Raw genomic sequence first — 16,790 nt, forward strand, 5'->3', positions numbered from 1 at the left:
GCAGCGTGCATGGGGTCCCAGGGCAGAGACTCGAGAGGCTAAGAGAGATGGGATCAGCGTGGCCCAAGACTGTGGCCTCTGTCCTGGAGGTGGCTGGATGTTTTGGGGAGAGTTCCAGAGAGCGGAGGGAGGAGTCCCGATGCGCAGGATGGAGGGGGGCGTCTGTATGACTGAAGCTGGCGAGGGGTCCAGCTCTGGGGCTGCCTGCGGACGTGAGTGTGTGCGTGTGTCCCTTGCACTGAGCGTCCTGCCCTCCACTTGAGGAAAGACCCAGGGGGACACATTCAAGCCCTCCGGGACCAGGAATGGCCTGGCCGGGCCAGGAGAGGATGGATGGAGGAGGACCCTGCCCGCCCCGCCCCCCCCCCCCACCCGCCAGCTAGAAGGCCAGAACCGCCTCCTCTACCCCTTATGACTCTAGAACCCAGGACCAGCAAGGAGCAGGAGTGGGAGAGGGGCGGTGTCCTGGGCTATTGGCTGGAGGGCAACGTCTGCACCCTCATGACTGCAGGGTGCCGAGAAGGCCTCCTTGTGCCATCAGAGTTACCCACGCACTTCCCGCTCAGGTCCCGGGGTCTCTGCTCCCAGGATGGGAAGGGCAAGAATAATGACAGCGACGGAGAAACGATGGGGGGGCCAGGCTCTTAGTAAAGATGGGGTCTGTCCCGGGTCACGTTCGGCCCTGAAGTTTCCGCATCAGTAAAATGAGGGGCGTGGGCTGCAGACTTCCGAGGTGCAAGAGTTAGACTTGCCCCCATCTGCCCCGGGTGGGGGGGGGGCAGGGGCAGGGGGCAGTATGGTTCCTATGCTGCAGATGAGAAAACCAAGGCTCAGAGGAAGGTGGGGGGTAGGGGGGGGGGACACGGGGGGGGGGTCGCCTTCTCAGGCCTGCTTCTCTCCTCGGGGGATTCGGTTCCCACAGCCACTGCCCTCCAAATAAAGAAGCGAGTTGCAGAAGGCGTTCCCCCTCCGGGATACCGTCCTCTCCCTCCCCAAAACCCACTCGGTGACCCCGGGCTGGCCCTCTGGGCCCAGGAGGCGTCCGGTCCCCATCGGGCATCTCTGAGCTGTGCTTTCTCGCTGGAGGAGCACAAAGGCGGGTAGCCGGGCAGAGAAAGAGCCCGACAGGCGAGGAGCCGGCTCCACGGGCGCTTTTCTCCCCGCTTTCTTCCTCTCTCGGCTCTTTGTTAAGCTCCCTTTCAGCTGAGCCGGCAGAGCCTGGGTGTTCCGAGCTGACAATAATTGCTGCGTCTAGACAGTGTCTGGTTATGAGGCCTCCCTCTCCCGCGCCTCCCCGGCCTCCCCGAGGCTCCCTTTCCCAGCCCTGCGGCCCTGCTCCACGCTCCCCCCCCCCCCGTTTCCCACACCCCTCCCCGGCTGGCCCCCCCCCCCAGACCCCCACCCTTGTCCCGCCTGCCCGCCTCGCCCCTGCTCACACTTTCTTGTCTCTCTCTCCCTCTCCCCATACCACCCTTGGGCGGGCACACACTCCCTTCCTTCCTCAAGGCCTGAGATCCGAGGGGGAGGCGGGGGGAGATGGTTTTGCGTCCAATTTCACGAGTTCTAAGGTCTGTTCCTGCCCCAGCTCAGATTGGCAACTCTGGAAGGTTCCCCAGGAGCTAGAGTTTCCGCACTGGTGTCGGCATCGAGGCCCTCGGGGTGTCCAGACAGTAAGAATAACACACGGCGTTTGCTCAGCCCTCTCTCCGCTCCGGCCACCGTGCTAACTCTGTACAAACATTCATTTGTGGAATCCGCCCAACGTTTTTTTAATCTCGCTAGGAGAGAGGGAGAGAGAGAGAGAGAGAGAGAGAGAGGGAGAGAGAGAAAGGGACTGAGTCTGTGATGTGTCCCACTTTGCAGATGAGGAAACTGAGACCCAGAGAGGCTAAGTAACTTACCCAAAGTCACAGAGCCAGCAAATAGAGGAACCCAGATGTGAGGCCACAGAGGCTGGGTCCAGCCCCAGGAATTACCAACACTGGGAACATTAAATGCTTACCGAATACCTGGGGCTGAGATCTGCACTTTCCAGGTATTATTTCCTTTAGCCTCGCAACGCCGTTAGATAGGAGCCAAGATTATGTCCATTATACAGACCGAAACGGGATGGCCGAGGGCTGCTGGGTGTGGCCAGATGGTGACCTAACTGGGTGTTTGAGAGGCCTAGTAATCCAGGACCTTGCTGTGGCTGCATGGAAAAGGCTTCATGTGAAGTAGGAGACCAATAAATGCTTTATACCGTTTCCCACGTCTCCCCTCTGGGCTTTCTCGAGCGCCTCCTGGGCACGCAGCCCTCGCCAGGCTGGGGGAGACAGGGGCCAAGGTGGGGCTCTGGCATCACGAGATCTCGGCCTAGAGGAGGCTGGCGAGTCAGCCAGCACGAGGGGCACCAGGGCCTCTGGGAGCCACGGGGAGGGGCCCTACATCCAAGAAGGCTTCCTGGAGGAGGTGGAATCAAGACCGGTTGGAGAGGATGAGTGTAGGAGTTAGGCCTAGAGGGGAGGGAGAGGTGTCACACATACGAAGGCTCCTAAGAGAGAGAGGAATAGGGTAATCTCAAAGGACAGGGGAACCCTTGTCAGGCTGACCGGGAGTGGGGGGACCAGGGAGGGAGGTGGGGGGAGCCGCAAGGCTGGAGCCCAGACGACAGGAGGGGCGTCGATGGCCAGGCCGCCTGAGAGCTGGCGCTCATCCCCAGGCGGGCAGGCAGGACCGTGGCGGGGGCGGGCTGGCTGGATTGGAGAGACCCGACAAGTCACACAGAGATGGCCTCCTCCGATGACGGGAGGGGCCTCCGAGAAGTGTCTTCAATGCCATTCCAGACACGGGAATCGGCGTGGGCCAGGGTCCCCGAGGCCCACGTAGCCAGGTACGCTCCCGGAGACCGTGGGGCCACGTATGGAAGGGCCTCCAGAGGCAAGGGATAGGTCACAGCAAAGGTATGGTGGGTTCATTGGGAGGATTCATCTAGAACCTTGGCAGGACGGCTCCGAAGGGCAAACCTGGAGGCGGGGAGGCCGGGAAGATAAGCTCGGTGCCCGCCACTTCTGGGTCTGTCTCAGAGCCGCGTGGCCACGGGCCCGGGTCGTGGCTTCTCCAGGGGGTGCTGTGCCTTGACCTGCTGCCGGGGGCTCAGGGGCTGGGAGAGGAGGCGAATGGGAGGGCAGGCCCGTGCTGCGTAAGGCAGGTGGGGACGGTCCAGCAGCGCTCATGGCAAAGACCCGGATCGCGCACAGGCCTGTCATCCCTGCCCCCAAGTCCCCGGGCAGATGGTTCGAGAACTCGGCGTGTTTCCAGTCGGAGGAAGACGGTATGACACATATAAGCACGTGTTTCCCGACACCCCCGATAGGTGTGGGGCAAGCCCCGTAATCAGACACCCTCCATGTGTGCGGCTGAACGTGTCAGCGAAGATTGTAGCTACTCCCCGAATCTCCGTCTCGCAATGGGACCGCAGCTCCCCCGGGGCCGCCCTGAGGGTCCCACGCCCCCCACGACACCATCCTGCCGGCAGCGCGCCTCAAACGCAGGTTCCCGCGCCGCCTCCCCGCCCTCTGCACCCAGCCGGCCGCTCTTTTCTGGAATGTTCCTCTCCAGACATCTCCCAAGATGGCTTTGTCACTTCCTTCCGGGCTCTGCTCAATCACCACCTCCCCAGCGAGGCTCACCCTGGCCGTGCCTGTCTCCTCCCACCCCCCTTGGTCTCCTTTCCTTCTCAGCACCTACCACCTGACATTTTCATGGACTCAGTGATTCATTTGTCAATTGTCTGCTCTCCCCCGGTGGTGGCGGAGCTCCTTTGAGGGCAGGATGCTTGGCTGTCACTGGCTATGCCCCCAGCATCTAGGACAGTGCCTGAGCAGCAGCAGTCTGTCCAAGTGGCCAGCATATCCACGAGGCTCAAGAAAGCCCAGCTGGTGGCATCGCCATCCCTGGGGTCATTGATGCCGCTGCTATTTTTATTATTATTATCGTTATTATGCTGCTGAGCTGATCCCAGACCTTGGTCCTCCGGCCTGTGAAATGGGCGTCTTGGGGACCGGGACATCAGCCACCGGAAGCCCCCCCCCCTCGATCAGGTGGCCGCGGGAGAGACAAAGAACACTCCCCACCCACCTGGGGGAGCCTGCGCCCCTCACTGGAGAGAGAGAGAGGCCCAGGAGAAGCTTGGAGAACGCCAGCCCCAACCCCCCCCCCCCCAGAGCTGGGCTGCCAGAAGGCCATACATAATTCATTGCCAAATGGGGCCGCGGGCGGCTCTCTGCGCGGCGCGCCGGGGGCTCAGCACTTTGCTGACTGTTCCTCACACGTGGGTTCATTGCATTTTCTCGGATTCGCAGGGTGCGATCCTGCCCCCCGCCACCCGTCTCACCAAGGGGGAGCCTGGGGTTCAGAGGATGGGGCGACCGCTGGAGTCACGCAACGTCTCAGGGGCCAAGCTGAGCCTCAGGTCAACACACTGGATTCGGATCCCCACTCACCCACCGCCTCTGTGTGGAGGGAAGAGACAGCCCTGGGGAGGGCCTGGCACGGGGGCCAGAGAAGGACCCTCGCACACAGGGCAGGCGGAGGACCGGCCGGATGACAGCGGGGCCGAGGAAGGCTGGGGGCAGGCATTGCGCCCCTAGCGCCCGCGTCCCCACGCCTTCCTCCCCTTCTACGGCCACCAAGAGCACTGGCTGTGGAGTTTCAGGGGCTTGGTTTGCTCGGCTGTACAATGGGGATAAGAAGACCTCGGCCCCGGGGCCGGGAGACGATGCAGACGCGAGTTGGCCCCCAAAGGGGCACCTGCCGAGGGGCAAAGCCGATCCCCACAGGCTCCGTACTCTGCGGCTGTGTTTCGAGAACATTTTTGAAGTAACCACAGTTTAGCAGCGGAGGGCAGATTAGACATTGTTGGGGACTCGGGACGGCTGGATGGGGGTGAAATGGGGTGTGGTTAAAAAGGAACAACAGCAGAAACCCTGGTGGTGACGGGAAGGTTCTGTGTCCCGTCATGGAGGGCGCGCAAGCCCGGGACAGAAGCGTGGACACCTAAGTGCGCCCGCAGAAGAGACCAGGAAGCCTGAGTGAGCGGGCTGGGCTGCGTCGTGCCCGTGCCCCAGCTGTGACACTGTCCTGTGGTTTAGCTAGAACGTTCTGTCTGGAGCAAGGGCTGGCGGGGGTGGGGGGTGGCGGCGCGGGGAGGCAGGGTACCTGGGATCTCTCGGTATCCGTTCTTACAACTGCAGGCCGACCTACAGTTCACGCAATAAAAATTTCGAGTAGAAAATGTCATCTGGGGCGCCTGGGTGGCTCAGTCAGTTAAGCGCCCGACTTCAGCTCGGGTCACGATCTCCCGGTTCGTGGGTTCGAGCCCCGCGTCGGGCTCTGCGCTGACGGCTCGGAGCCTGGAGCCCCGCTTCGGATTCTGTGTCTCCGTCTCTCTCTGCCCCTCCCCTGCACCCGCTCTGTCTTTCAAAAATGAATAAACGTTAAAAAACATAAAAAAAAAAAAAAAAAGAAAGAAAAGTCATCTGCGTCTGCCCTCGAAAGGGTTAAGGGAGTTGCTGTGTGCTGTTTTCCCCCATCACAGTGTCCAGGCCAGGGACCAGGGACCAGGGACCAGAGGGCATTAGCCTGACAGCTGGAGTCTTCCCCCACTGAACTGTCCTTTCTGCCTCACGGTGAGCATCCCCAGTCTTTGTTCCAGAATGTTCCTGTCCTCTTCCGCCTTCCCATAGACAGGAATTCAAGAGTGCCCCTTCAGACTCTAGAACAGACTCTGGAAAACACAAGGAAAGCCTTTGTCATTACTCTCCTGTCTGCATCGGGTGGGGAAACCCAGCCATTCGCGGAGGCTCTCGGTCCGGATGGTGGGAACAGTGACCCCCACCCCGCGGTCTCCTGCCTCCGGGAGAGTTCGGGGCAATGCTGAGGGGCAGGTAAGTGGGTCCCAGACCTACCACGCTCTGCCTCCCGTGTGACTCTAGACGATCCCTGTCCTCTCTTTCATACTTAAATTCCTCACTTGAAGCACAAGGGAATTGGACTAGATGGTCCCTTTTTTTTTTTTAAGTTTATTTATTTATTTTGAGAGAGAGAGAGAGCACAAGTGGGGAGGGGAGGGCAGAGAGAGTATGGATCCCAAGCAGGCTCCGCGCCATCAGCTTGACGTGGGGCTTGAACCCACAAACCGTGAGATCATGATCTGAGCCGAAATCAAGAGTTGGACGCTCAACCGACTGAGCCCCTCAGGCGCCCCTGGACTAGATTATCCTCAAGGATGGGGATGGCCCCTAGGTCGCTGGCCAAAGAGGACTTTCTTTCACACCCCATGTGACTGGACAGGAAGGCCCCGGGCCTTCCCTGCACGTGACCTTGGGCCCTCCCCGCCTTGCAGCATCAATATAGTGAGAGGGTTACACGGCTCAGGTCATTAAGTCACTCGACAAACATCCATTGTCTTCTCCGGCACAGACACTAGAGAAAAAGATGGCATCCTTGCCTTCGTGGAACTTGCGATCCGAGGGGAAAAGAATGCCACAAATACATCGAAAATTGCGGATTGTGACATTAGGCAGATTATGGATAGATTGTGAGATGATGCAGATTTTAAGATTATGCCAAGAAGGACAAGGCTCAGCTGGGCCGGTGTGCTTCAGGGCCATAGTGAGGGACTCCCTGAGGAGTGATAATTAGGCGGAGGGTCGGAGCGGAGCAGGGAATTCACTCTAAGCCAAGGGGGTGGCCCCGGGTAGTGACTGCTCCGAAACAGGGGGCTCAAGAACTGGAGGCCTGTGTAGACAGACCCTGGGCTGTGAGAGATCAGAGTCCAGAAAGAGGCCACGCTTCACCACGGGGGCAGGTGCACATGGGAGGTGAGCCTGGGGGGCAGAGCTCCAGGCTGAGGAGGCTCACCTCCACCTTCCGACAGAAGGGGTCCTCAGAGATGCATTAAGCAGGGGCGGGGGGTGGGGGGGTTTACCAGATTGGAGGTGTGTTTACCAAGAGGAGAAGGGGATCTCATGGGCCCTCGTTGTTGCCCTGAATCATTTTCACTGTGGTGTTCCCTAAACCAGTACGAACATAAAACGAGGCACAAATTCCCTGTAGCTCTTAGCCAGCCATAACACCAAGACGAATTGGTCAATCGAATACAGAATCAATTCAAATCGGATTAATTTTATGTGACGCATTCCGTCTTTGGTTTGAAGCCCTGTCACCAGCTGACAGTACAAACGTGGCCCGACCACTGTGGCTTTGAGTTTGCGGGGCCGGGCGGATTGGCCTTTGAGATCGATAGTCGGCGGGCAACTCCAGAAAAAATCGGAGGTGGGAGGAGTAGTTCAATTAAAGCACTTCCCGAGGGAATATCCGAAGGACCCGCAGATGCGTGAAGAGGTGCTCAGCGTCCTGACTCATCAGGGGAAACACAAATTAGGACCACCAGCACCGCTCCAGTGAAGGAGGCTGACAGAATCGAGTGCTGGCGGACGTGGGGAGCAACCGGAACCCCTTCCAGCCAGAGGAAATGTGAATTTCCAAAAGCCATCTTGGGAAGCGTGTGCTGGGTCTACTCAACCTACACGTGCCCTGTTCTCTGAGCCAGCACCCCGGCCCCGGGGCAGAGACCCGACAGAAGTGTCTCCGTGCGTCCACCAAAGGACGTGACCTGGAACATTCTCAGTGGCACCGTTGGTCGTGACCCGGAACATTCCCAGTGGCACCGTTGGTCACGGCCATAAATGGAATGAATCCAACCATCCTGCAGCTGTAGGCGAGGTAGGATGAATGAATTGTAGACTATCCGGGTGATGGATGATGGGCCCGCCTTCAAGATGGACGACCTACAACCATACACAGCCACGTAAGTGAGGCTCACAGACATCATGCGCAAAGGATGTCTTTTATATAAGCCACGGAAACAGGCACAATTGGTCCGTGGCGTTAGACATCAGGGTAGATGGAGATTGCCCTCGTGGGAAGGAGGGGTGGTGACCGGGGATTTGGAGAAGGAGGAGACCAATGGACCGGACAATGGGGAAGTGGCTAGAAACAGCACTTTGGTTCTCAAGGCTCTGAATTCAGCCGAAAGGCCAGACGTGGGGCAGGGGGAAGGGCCCAAGAAGTGCAGCTTCGGGTCCCCTGGTCCCCCTTTCCTTGCCCACACAGACTACCAACTAGCAAGCGGTAACCTAGGCCACAGCCCACATTGGCTGACAAAGCCCAAGGCACCTCGTCCTCCTCCAGCCCCACGACCCTGCCTTGCTCTTATCACCACAACCTGTTGACCCAAGGGTGCCTTGGCTTGACCGGCGGGAACTAGGGGGAAGAAAGGGGTTGGGCTTACGGGCCAGAGAGTGGGAGCTCCTCTGGGGGAGAGGCCTCGCCGACAGTGCTGGGGCACCGGACGTTGGTGGGCAGACCCCTGGCCCCAGCGTCCGGGGAAGGAGTGGGCACTGGGCAGCATGAGGCAGACGCACTGGCACAAGCCGTCGACCCCAGCCGGCCTCAGGCGAGCTCAGGCTCAGCCCTGGCTCTGGTGCCCCACTTGTGCCTTCACCTCCCCTCCCCGGATGCTTTAGAGTGGGTCAAGGAGGAAGGCCATTCTCTGCTCCGGAACAGGGGACAAATGACCCACGTGCCGCTGCCAGTGAGACGGGCCTCGTCTGTCCACGTGAACCTGGTGCTCCACAGAGGCCAGGTGGATGAATACTCTACAGTCAGGATGCTGTGTGGCCAGCTGACGGGGGCCTCCCCACCGGAAGCTCGCTGACAGGCTTCCAGAAGAATGGGATTGTAAACCATGGGTTCCGAGTTTAGAGGGAGAGACACAGAATCCGAAGCAGGCCCCAGGCTCCGAGCTGTCAGCACAGAGCCCGACGCGGGGCTCGAACCCACAAACGGTGAGATCGTGACCTGAGCCGAAGTCAGTCGCCCAACCAACTGAGCCACCCAGGCGCCCCTTCTTTGTGCCTCCTTTACTGTCTTCTGTTGGGCCAATCATGTATTTATAAATGTTCCATTCTGTCTCATCTGTTGACTTTTTAGCTATATCTCTTTATATCTTTGGTTGCTCTAGGAGGGGTTATGCTATGTACTCTCACATTCTCACAGTTTCCCTTTCAGAAATAAAATACCACTTCATGTATTCTGTAAGAACTTCACCAAAGTGGAATTTTATTTTTTTTCCCTCTCCTGTCTTTTGTATTATTGTGGCCGTCGATTTCACGTTTCTGTATGGTAAATCCCAGAATGCACTGATATTTTTGCTGTAAGGAGTCCGTCATTTTGAAGGAAGTTCCGAAAAGAAAAATTTGTCTTCCGTATCCACTCACATCTTTGCCATCATCAGTGGTATTGTTCCCCCTGCAAGCCTGAAATTCTACCTGGTGAATAATTTCCCTTAGACCTAAAGACTTTTCTTTGGCATTTCTGATCATACGGGTCTCCTGGCAACATTTTCTGTCTTTTTTTTTTTTTTTTGAGAGAGAGGGTGGGGGGCTGGCGGGCAGAGGAAGAGACTGAGAATCTTAAGGAAGCTTTTCACTCAATGCAGAGCCGATCCCACAACCGTGAGATCATGAACTGAGCTGAAATCAAGCGTTAGACACACAAGCAATGGAGCCACCCAGGCACCCCATCTGCTTTCATTTATTCAAAAATTAATTTTTTTTCCATTTGCAAAGACATCTCACTGATAACATTCTAAATTAACAGAAGTTTTCCTTTCATCATTTTTAAGGTATCGCTCCATTGTCTCCTGACTTGCATTGTTTTAACAAGAAGTCTGTTGTCTTTCGCATCATTGATCTTCTGTGCATAATTGTCTCGGGTTTTTTGGTTTGTTTTTTTTAGTTTTGTTTTTTTTTTTTTAGTTTCATTTGTTTGTTTTGTTTTCTTCAGCTGCCTCCCAGATTCTCTCTTGATTGTTGGTTTTCAGCAGCCTGACCATGATATGCCTAAGTACGGTCTTCTTTGTTATTTATCACGATTGGGGCTTACGGAACTTCCTTGATGGTTTTTTCAAAATTAGGAGATCAGCAGCTAATATTTCCTCACATGCTTTTTTTCTGGCCTATTATCTCTCTTTCCTCCTCTGGGACTCCAATTCAATGTGTGTTAAGCCTGCTTGATCCTGGGGTACTAGCGTGGCTCAGTCAGTTAAGTGTCTGACTGTTGATTTCAGCTCAGGTCGTGATCTCACAGTTGTTGGGTTTGAACCCTGCGTCGGACTCTGTGCGGACAGTACAGGGCCTGTTTGGGATTCTCTCTCTCTCTCTCTCCCTCTCTCTATGCCCCTCCCCAGTTCACACACCCTCTCTCTCTCTAAATATTGACTTGTCTTTACATTTACTGGTCCTATTTTCTTGGGTCTAATCCTATCCAGTGGATGTTTACATGGCTTTTAATCCCATCCAATGGATGTTTGACTTTTGAGATATCAATTTTAAGTTAGAATTTGATCTGATTCTTTTTTATTATTTTTATTTTATTTATTTTGAGAGAGAGTGAGAGAGAGAGAGAGAGCAAGTGGGGGAGGGGCAGAGGGAGAGGGAGAGAGAGAATCCCAAGCAGGCTCTGCACTGTCAGCACAGAGACTGACACAGGGTTCAATCTCATGAACCATGAGATTATGACCTGAGCCAAAACCAAGAGTCAGAGGCTTAACCGACTGAGCCACCCAGGTGCCCCAGATCTGATTCTTTAAACAAACAACAAAACAAAACAAAACAACAACAACAACAACAAAACTTCCTTATCTCCTGGGTTATGGGTTGATATATGCCCTCTCCCAAAATGATATGCTGAAGTCCTAACCCCTAAACCCCTAGTACCTCATAATATGACCTTATTTGGAAATAAGGTCATACAGATGTAATTAGTTAAAATGAGGTCATACTGGAGTAAGGGGGGTCCTCCACCCAATATGATTGGTTTCCTTATAAGAAAAGGAGAGAGACACAGAGAAAATACCACATGAAGAGGGAGGCAGAGATTGGAGTGATGCATATACAAGCCAAGGAACATCAAGAATTGCCAGCCATATGGGGCCCCTGGGTGTCTCAGTCAGTTAAGCATCCGACTTTGGCTCAGGTCACGATCTCGCGGTTTGTGGGTTCCAGCCCTGCCTCAGGCTCTGTGCTGACAGCTCAGAGTCTGGAGCCTGCTTGGGATTCTGTGTCTCCCTCGCTCTCTGCCCCTCCCCCGTTTGTGCTCTGTCTCTCTCTCTCTCTCTCAAAAAATAAACATTAAAAAAAAAAAAAGAATTGCCAGCCATCACCAGAAGCTAGGAGACAGGCATGGGACAGATTGTCCCTCAGAAATCTCAGAAGGAAGTAACCCTGTCAACTCCTAGATTTCAGACTTGTAGCCTCCAGAAGTGTGAGGGAATAAATTTCTGTTGTTGTGAGCCCCCCAGTTTGTAGCACTTCGTCCCAGCAGCCCTAGGAAACTAATGCACTCCTAAAATTTCTCGTGTTTTCATCCATTATAATTGCCTTTTCCGTACATTCTTTAACAAATGTATCATAATGATTTAAAAGTGTGCTTACTAATTCCAACATCTGGGTTGTCTTTGATCTGTTTCTACTGAACTCAAAAATATATCTTGTCAGGGTGCCCGGATGGCTCAGTCAGAGGAGCATGTGACTCTTGATCTCGGGTTTGTGAATTCAAGCCCCGTGTTGGGTGTAGAGATTATTTAAGAATAAAATATTTTAGGGTCACCTGGGTGGCTCAGTTGGTTAAGCGGCCGACATCAGCTCAGGTCACGATCTCATAGCTCGTGAGTTTGAGCCCCTCATCAGGCTCTGTGCTGACAGCTTGGAGCCTGGAGCCTGCTTCAGGTTCTCTGCCTCCCTCTCTCTCTCTGCCCCTCCCCCACTTGCACTTTGTCTCTCTCTCTCTCTCAAAGATAAACATTTAATAATAAATAAATAAAATATTTTAGGGGCACCTGGGTGGCTCAGTAGGTTGAGTGTCTGACTTCGGCTCAGGTCATGATCTCACAGTTTGTGAGTTCGAGCCCCACGTCGGGCTCTGTGCTGACAGCTCTGAGCCTGAAGCCTGCTTTAGATTCTGTGTCTCCCTCTCTCTCTGTCCCTCCCTTGCTCGCACTCTGTCTCTCTCTCTCAAAAATAAACATTTAAAAATTTTTTAAAATAAAATAAAAAATAAAATCTTTCAATGGGGCACCTAAGTGGCTCAGTCAGTTGAGTGTCTGACTTCGGAAAAGGTCATGATTTCACAGTTCATGGGTTCAACCCCCAGCTCAGGCTTTGTGCTGACAGTACGGAGCCTGCTTCAGATTCTCTGTCTCCCTCTCTCTCCTCTCTCTGCCCCTCCCCCACTCATGCTGTCTCAAAAATAAACATTAAAAAAATTTTTTTTAATAAAAAATAAAGGGGCACCTGGGTGGCTCAGTCGGTTGAGTGTCTGACTTCAGCTCAGGTCATGATGTCGCGTTTGGGGGTTTGAGCCCCTCATTGGGCTCTGTGCTGACAGCTCAGAGGCTGGAGCCTGCTTCGGATTCTGTGTCTCCCTCTCTCTCTGCCCCTCCCCTGCTCGTGCTCTGTCTCTCAAAAAATAAAATTAAAGAACATAATAAAAAATAAAATCTTTAAAAGTCTTGTCTATGTGTCACATTTTCCTGTGTCATCCCATATCTAGTAATTTTTACTTTTATGCTGGACATTGTGTGATACAATGTCGAAATTCTGGATTATGTTATCTTCCTCTGAAGAATTTTGCATATCGTTCTATTAAATTGTGGACCCTTCACCTTGACCTTGTGGATGCTTGGTGTTAGACTTTGGTAAGACAGGTTTGCTTCTAAGTAATGGTCTCCCAGGATCTCACTGAAAATCCTGGTGTGTTTAACAAACCACTCCAACTTGGTGAAATTTGAACTAGAAAATCTGTTTCCCCAGTGCCAAGCAGCTGCAGAAATCTCCACTCAGCATTTTCAGTCTTCCATTTGTGTTTTTCCCTTGGAGTCAGGACCCATGCCAGGGTCAGCCAAGGATTAGAGGGGAGTTTTCTCCCTCTGTAGTCCTTTTTTCTGGGATTTCTCTCTCTCAATTTCCAGTTTCTCTCGAGGCTCTAAACTCCAATTTCCTACTCTTCAGCTAATAAGGTTTCTGATTCCTGCTTGTGTTCTATTCCCCTCAGCATAAACTAGAGAATGACCTCAGGTCAAAAGCCTGCTAAATGTGTCTCGCATCAGTATGGTTTCCTTATTTCAAGAGGCATAGGTCCCTCCAGTTTCTGCCTAACTTTGGTCACTTCTTGTGGTGCCAGACAAATCTGTTTTATATCTTTGTCCAGATTTTGTCACTGTTACCAGCGGAAGGTTAGTCCAGATTTTGTCACTGTTACCAGCGGAAGGTTAATCGGATGAAAACTACCCTTCCACTATCAGAAAGTCCGTGCTTCGTAAATCACGACTTATGCTGCCTAAGACTTAGAAGTTCATGCTCATGTTGGGTCTAGTTTTAGACTTGACATTGGAAGTGATATGGTTTAGTGGACAGTTCGGACCCCTTTCCTGTGGTCTGGAGCCAGCTACCCCTGATGTTGAGCCTTGAGCCTGCTGCTTTGTGGAACAAAGGCCTTTATCTCATTGAACGTCAGTGGCCTCAACAAGAATAACACTCTCTGTCTTGAAGGACGAGGCATGGAAATAAGCGGAGTGAAAGCCCGGCACCATGCCTGTACATAATAAAGTACTCAATAAATGGGAGCTGTTATTAGCAGTGAATTACACGATTCTCTTCTTATAAGTAAAGATCCCCCAATGACGTAACAGTCAGCCAGATCCAATATTGGCCTTGAGTAAGCTCCCACCCCATTCCATCGATACATTTTAAAACACAAGCTGATGTCCAACAGGTTTGGTCTTCACAGTCGGGTGCACCTGCTGAGTGTAGGGAGGGCCCCACACCCTCTGGGATGGCCTGACCCACGCCTTCTGCACCTAGAAGGTTCCCGGTTAGGGCACCAGTGAGGATTCCTGCTAGCTCCCGTCTGGGCTCAGTCAGGTCCTGATTAAATGGGATGTGCTGGGCTGGACGACACTCACTCACCAGGCTTACACAGCAACCCGAATAGGTAGAAATCGATATGCTTGGTATTTAAGGGGAAGAGGCCCTCTGAAACAGCAGAGGCCACTGAACACAGAAGCCCAAACAAACGCCTTGGCAGAGGGGCCCATGGTTTTCAGGCAGAGCCGAGGGACCCAAGGCTGCATTTGGGATCAAGTGACGTTGGGCACCTCCTTTTGAACAAACAAAACAAGGGGCGCCGGGGTGGCTCAGTCGGCTGGGCGACCGACTTCACTCAGGTCATGATCTCACAGACCGTGGGTTCGAGCCCCGCGTCGAGCCCTGTGCTGACAGCTCAGAGCCTGGAGCTTGCTTCGGGTTCTGTCTCCGTCTCTCTCTCTGCCCCTCCCCTGCTCACCTTCTGTCTGTCTCTCTCTCAAAAAATAAATAAACATTAAAAAATAAAATAAATTTGGGGCGCCGAGGTGGCTCAGTCGGTTAAGCGTCCGACTTCGCTCAGGTCATGATCTCACGGTCTGTGAGTTCGAGCCCCGCGTCGGGCTCTGTGCTGACAGCTCAGAACCTGGAGCCTGCTTCAGATTCTGTGTCTCCCTCTCTGTCTGACCCTCCCCCGTTCATGCTGTCTCTCTCTGTCTCAAAAAATAAATAAACATTAAAAAAATTTTTTTAATAAAAATAAATAAATAAAATACATTGAAAAAACAAGACAAAACTCTCCTTGCCTCAGTTTCCCCGTATGGAACACAGGTGCACATGCCCGACACTCTTTTCCGCACCAGGCTGTTACGGGGCCCTTCAAAATAAAGTACTCTGCAGACCAGGATAAAAAGCATCTACCCCCATCCCAAATCTCCAGCTTTGCATCGTGCTGGGCAAACTCACCAGTCTTTATAAGGGCAAGTCGGGGCAATGGAACCCTCGTCCCTTGGGGGGAAAAAATGAGAGCTTTCAGAGAGAGACAAATAACTTGCAATTTAAATGCAGAAGAGAGCAGGCTGTGCCACCACATATGCAGATCGATGCAAATGATATGCAAATAGCCCAGCATCAGCCTGGGTTTGCCAATGTCCTCCGCCAAGCAGCCGGTTGGCGGGGGGGGGGGGGGGGGGGGGGGGGGGGGGGGGGGGGGGGGGGGGGGGGGTTCGGCCGGGACTGGTCTGTGCCAGAAGCTCACATCTGGGGCCCAGAGGCCTTGGGGTGAATGTTTGGTTGCACTTCCTCCAGAAAGCTCTCCAAGACCCAGCAGGAGGCAGCCCCCTCCCTCCGCTCCTCAGGGCTGGGCGCCTACCTCCAGATTCCCGACAAGGGTGGTACCCTCCTCTCTCCCTTCAGACTGTGAGTTCTTGAGCGCAGGGGCTCCCTCTCGCTCACCACCACACCCCCAGACTCGCGCAGAGCCTGGCACCAAGCAGGCCCTCGGGGGGTTGCAGGCTCAGGGCATGCAGGAAGGCAGGATGGGACGGGGGAGTTCGTTTCTAAGTCTTCCGTGACCCAAGAAGAGGCCGAGCCCTCTTCGGAGGCTCCGGGCGCTGGTCCCCCAACGATTCAGCACCAGTACCTTGTGACCGATGAAGACGAAAGGGTCGAAGCTTGTAAGCGATTTACCTAATCGGTGAATTGGCAAAGGTTCCACTTGGTTGATAGAACGACATCCTTGCCCCTCTCTTTCAATCTGTCCTCCTTCCTAGGGTGGGCCGGGACCTTACCTAGAGACGCCGGACAATAAATACTGGCTGACAAGTTATTGAATGAATGAGTGCGTGACGAACAAACGAACAAGGTTTCAGCTAGCCCTCCAGAAACTGCCCATTCGCCGTAGCCCTTTCTGTCTACGCACAGCCCTTCCACTCAGCTGCTGATCTTTATCTATTGCCGTAACAATTATGAATTCTCTTTGGTGCAATGAGGTGGACAGTCCCGTCTCATGCTAATGAGTGTGCCACCTCAAGCGGATGCTTTTCTGCGTAGGGTCGTTTCCCCCCCGAGGCCTCCTGAAGCTATTAGCACAGATCGGAAGTGTAGGAGAGTAAAGGTCCCCCCCCTCCCCCCCCCCCCCCCCCCGCCCCGGCCACCTTCTGCAATGGAGGACAGGAACCGGTGGACAGACGCTCCCGCCTCCCGTCTTCTGGGTGACAATTCTGGGAGGCATTCCGTTCGCTTCCAGAGTTCCTGGTTGAATACGTCCCTCCTTTGCCTACGGCGGGACCGGAGAGCCACATGGTTCCTCCTCCGACCCCTGCTTTCCTGCCTCCTGGGGTCACTCAACTCAAGCTCTGCTTTCAAGGGACCCCAAATTAGGGCAGGGTCGGTTCTCAGTATCCGGTTGCACCCATGAACGTGCATCTCAGGAAGACCATAGACATCCGGAGGTGGAACATAGATGGAGAATAGATGGGGAAAACAGTTCACGGCCCAGGTGAACTATTTCACTCATAAGCCAGTGCCAAGGGGTGTCGAATGAGCACTCATTCATTCATTCACTCACTCAGCACGGAATTCTTGGCCTCCTGCTCCGCGCGGGATGCCACAGACGAGGCCCCGCCCCCGCGCTGCTCACAGCCTATAGAAATAGGAGTTGAAGTCACAAGTGCAAACCCCAAAGGTAATTTACATTTTTCTAGCAGCTTCATTAAAGCGAAGTGAAGAGACACTGGTGGAATTCATCCGAACACTATTTGTATTTAACCTAGCATACCCAAAATATTATGATTTTGACATGTCACAAACATTACAATTATT

At 53.9% G+C, this 16,790-nt stretch overlaps 1 long non-coding RNA gene across 1 annotated transcript; it reads right to left on the minus strand.

Moving 5' to 3' along the window:
- Positions 1–7,163: 7,163 nt before the first annotated feature.
- On the minus strand, positions 7,164–16,386 carry LOC122233115. Its single transcript, XR_006210577.1, has 3 exons — positions 16,124–16,386; positions 15,657–15,757; positions 7,164–7,832 (listed from the first exon to the last, which is right to left on the minus strand). It is a non-coding gene; the product is annotated as an uncharacterized LOC122233115 (long non-coding RNA).
- Positions 16,387–16,790: the final 404 nt, after the last annotated feature.

Source organism: Panthera tigris, chromosome D4, assembly GCF_018350195.1.
Source record: "Panthera tigris isolate Pti1 chromosome D4, P.tigris_Pti1_mat1.1, whole genome shotgun sequence".
NCBI lineage: Eukaryota > Metazoa > Chordata > Mammalia > Carnivora > Felidae > Panthera > Panthera tigris.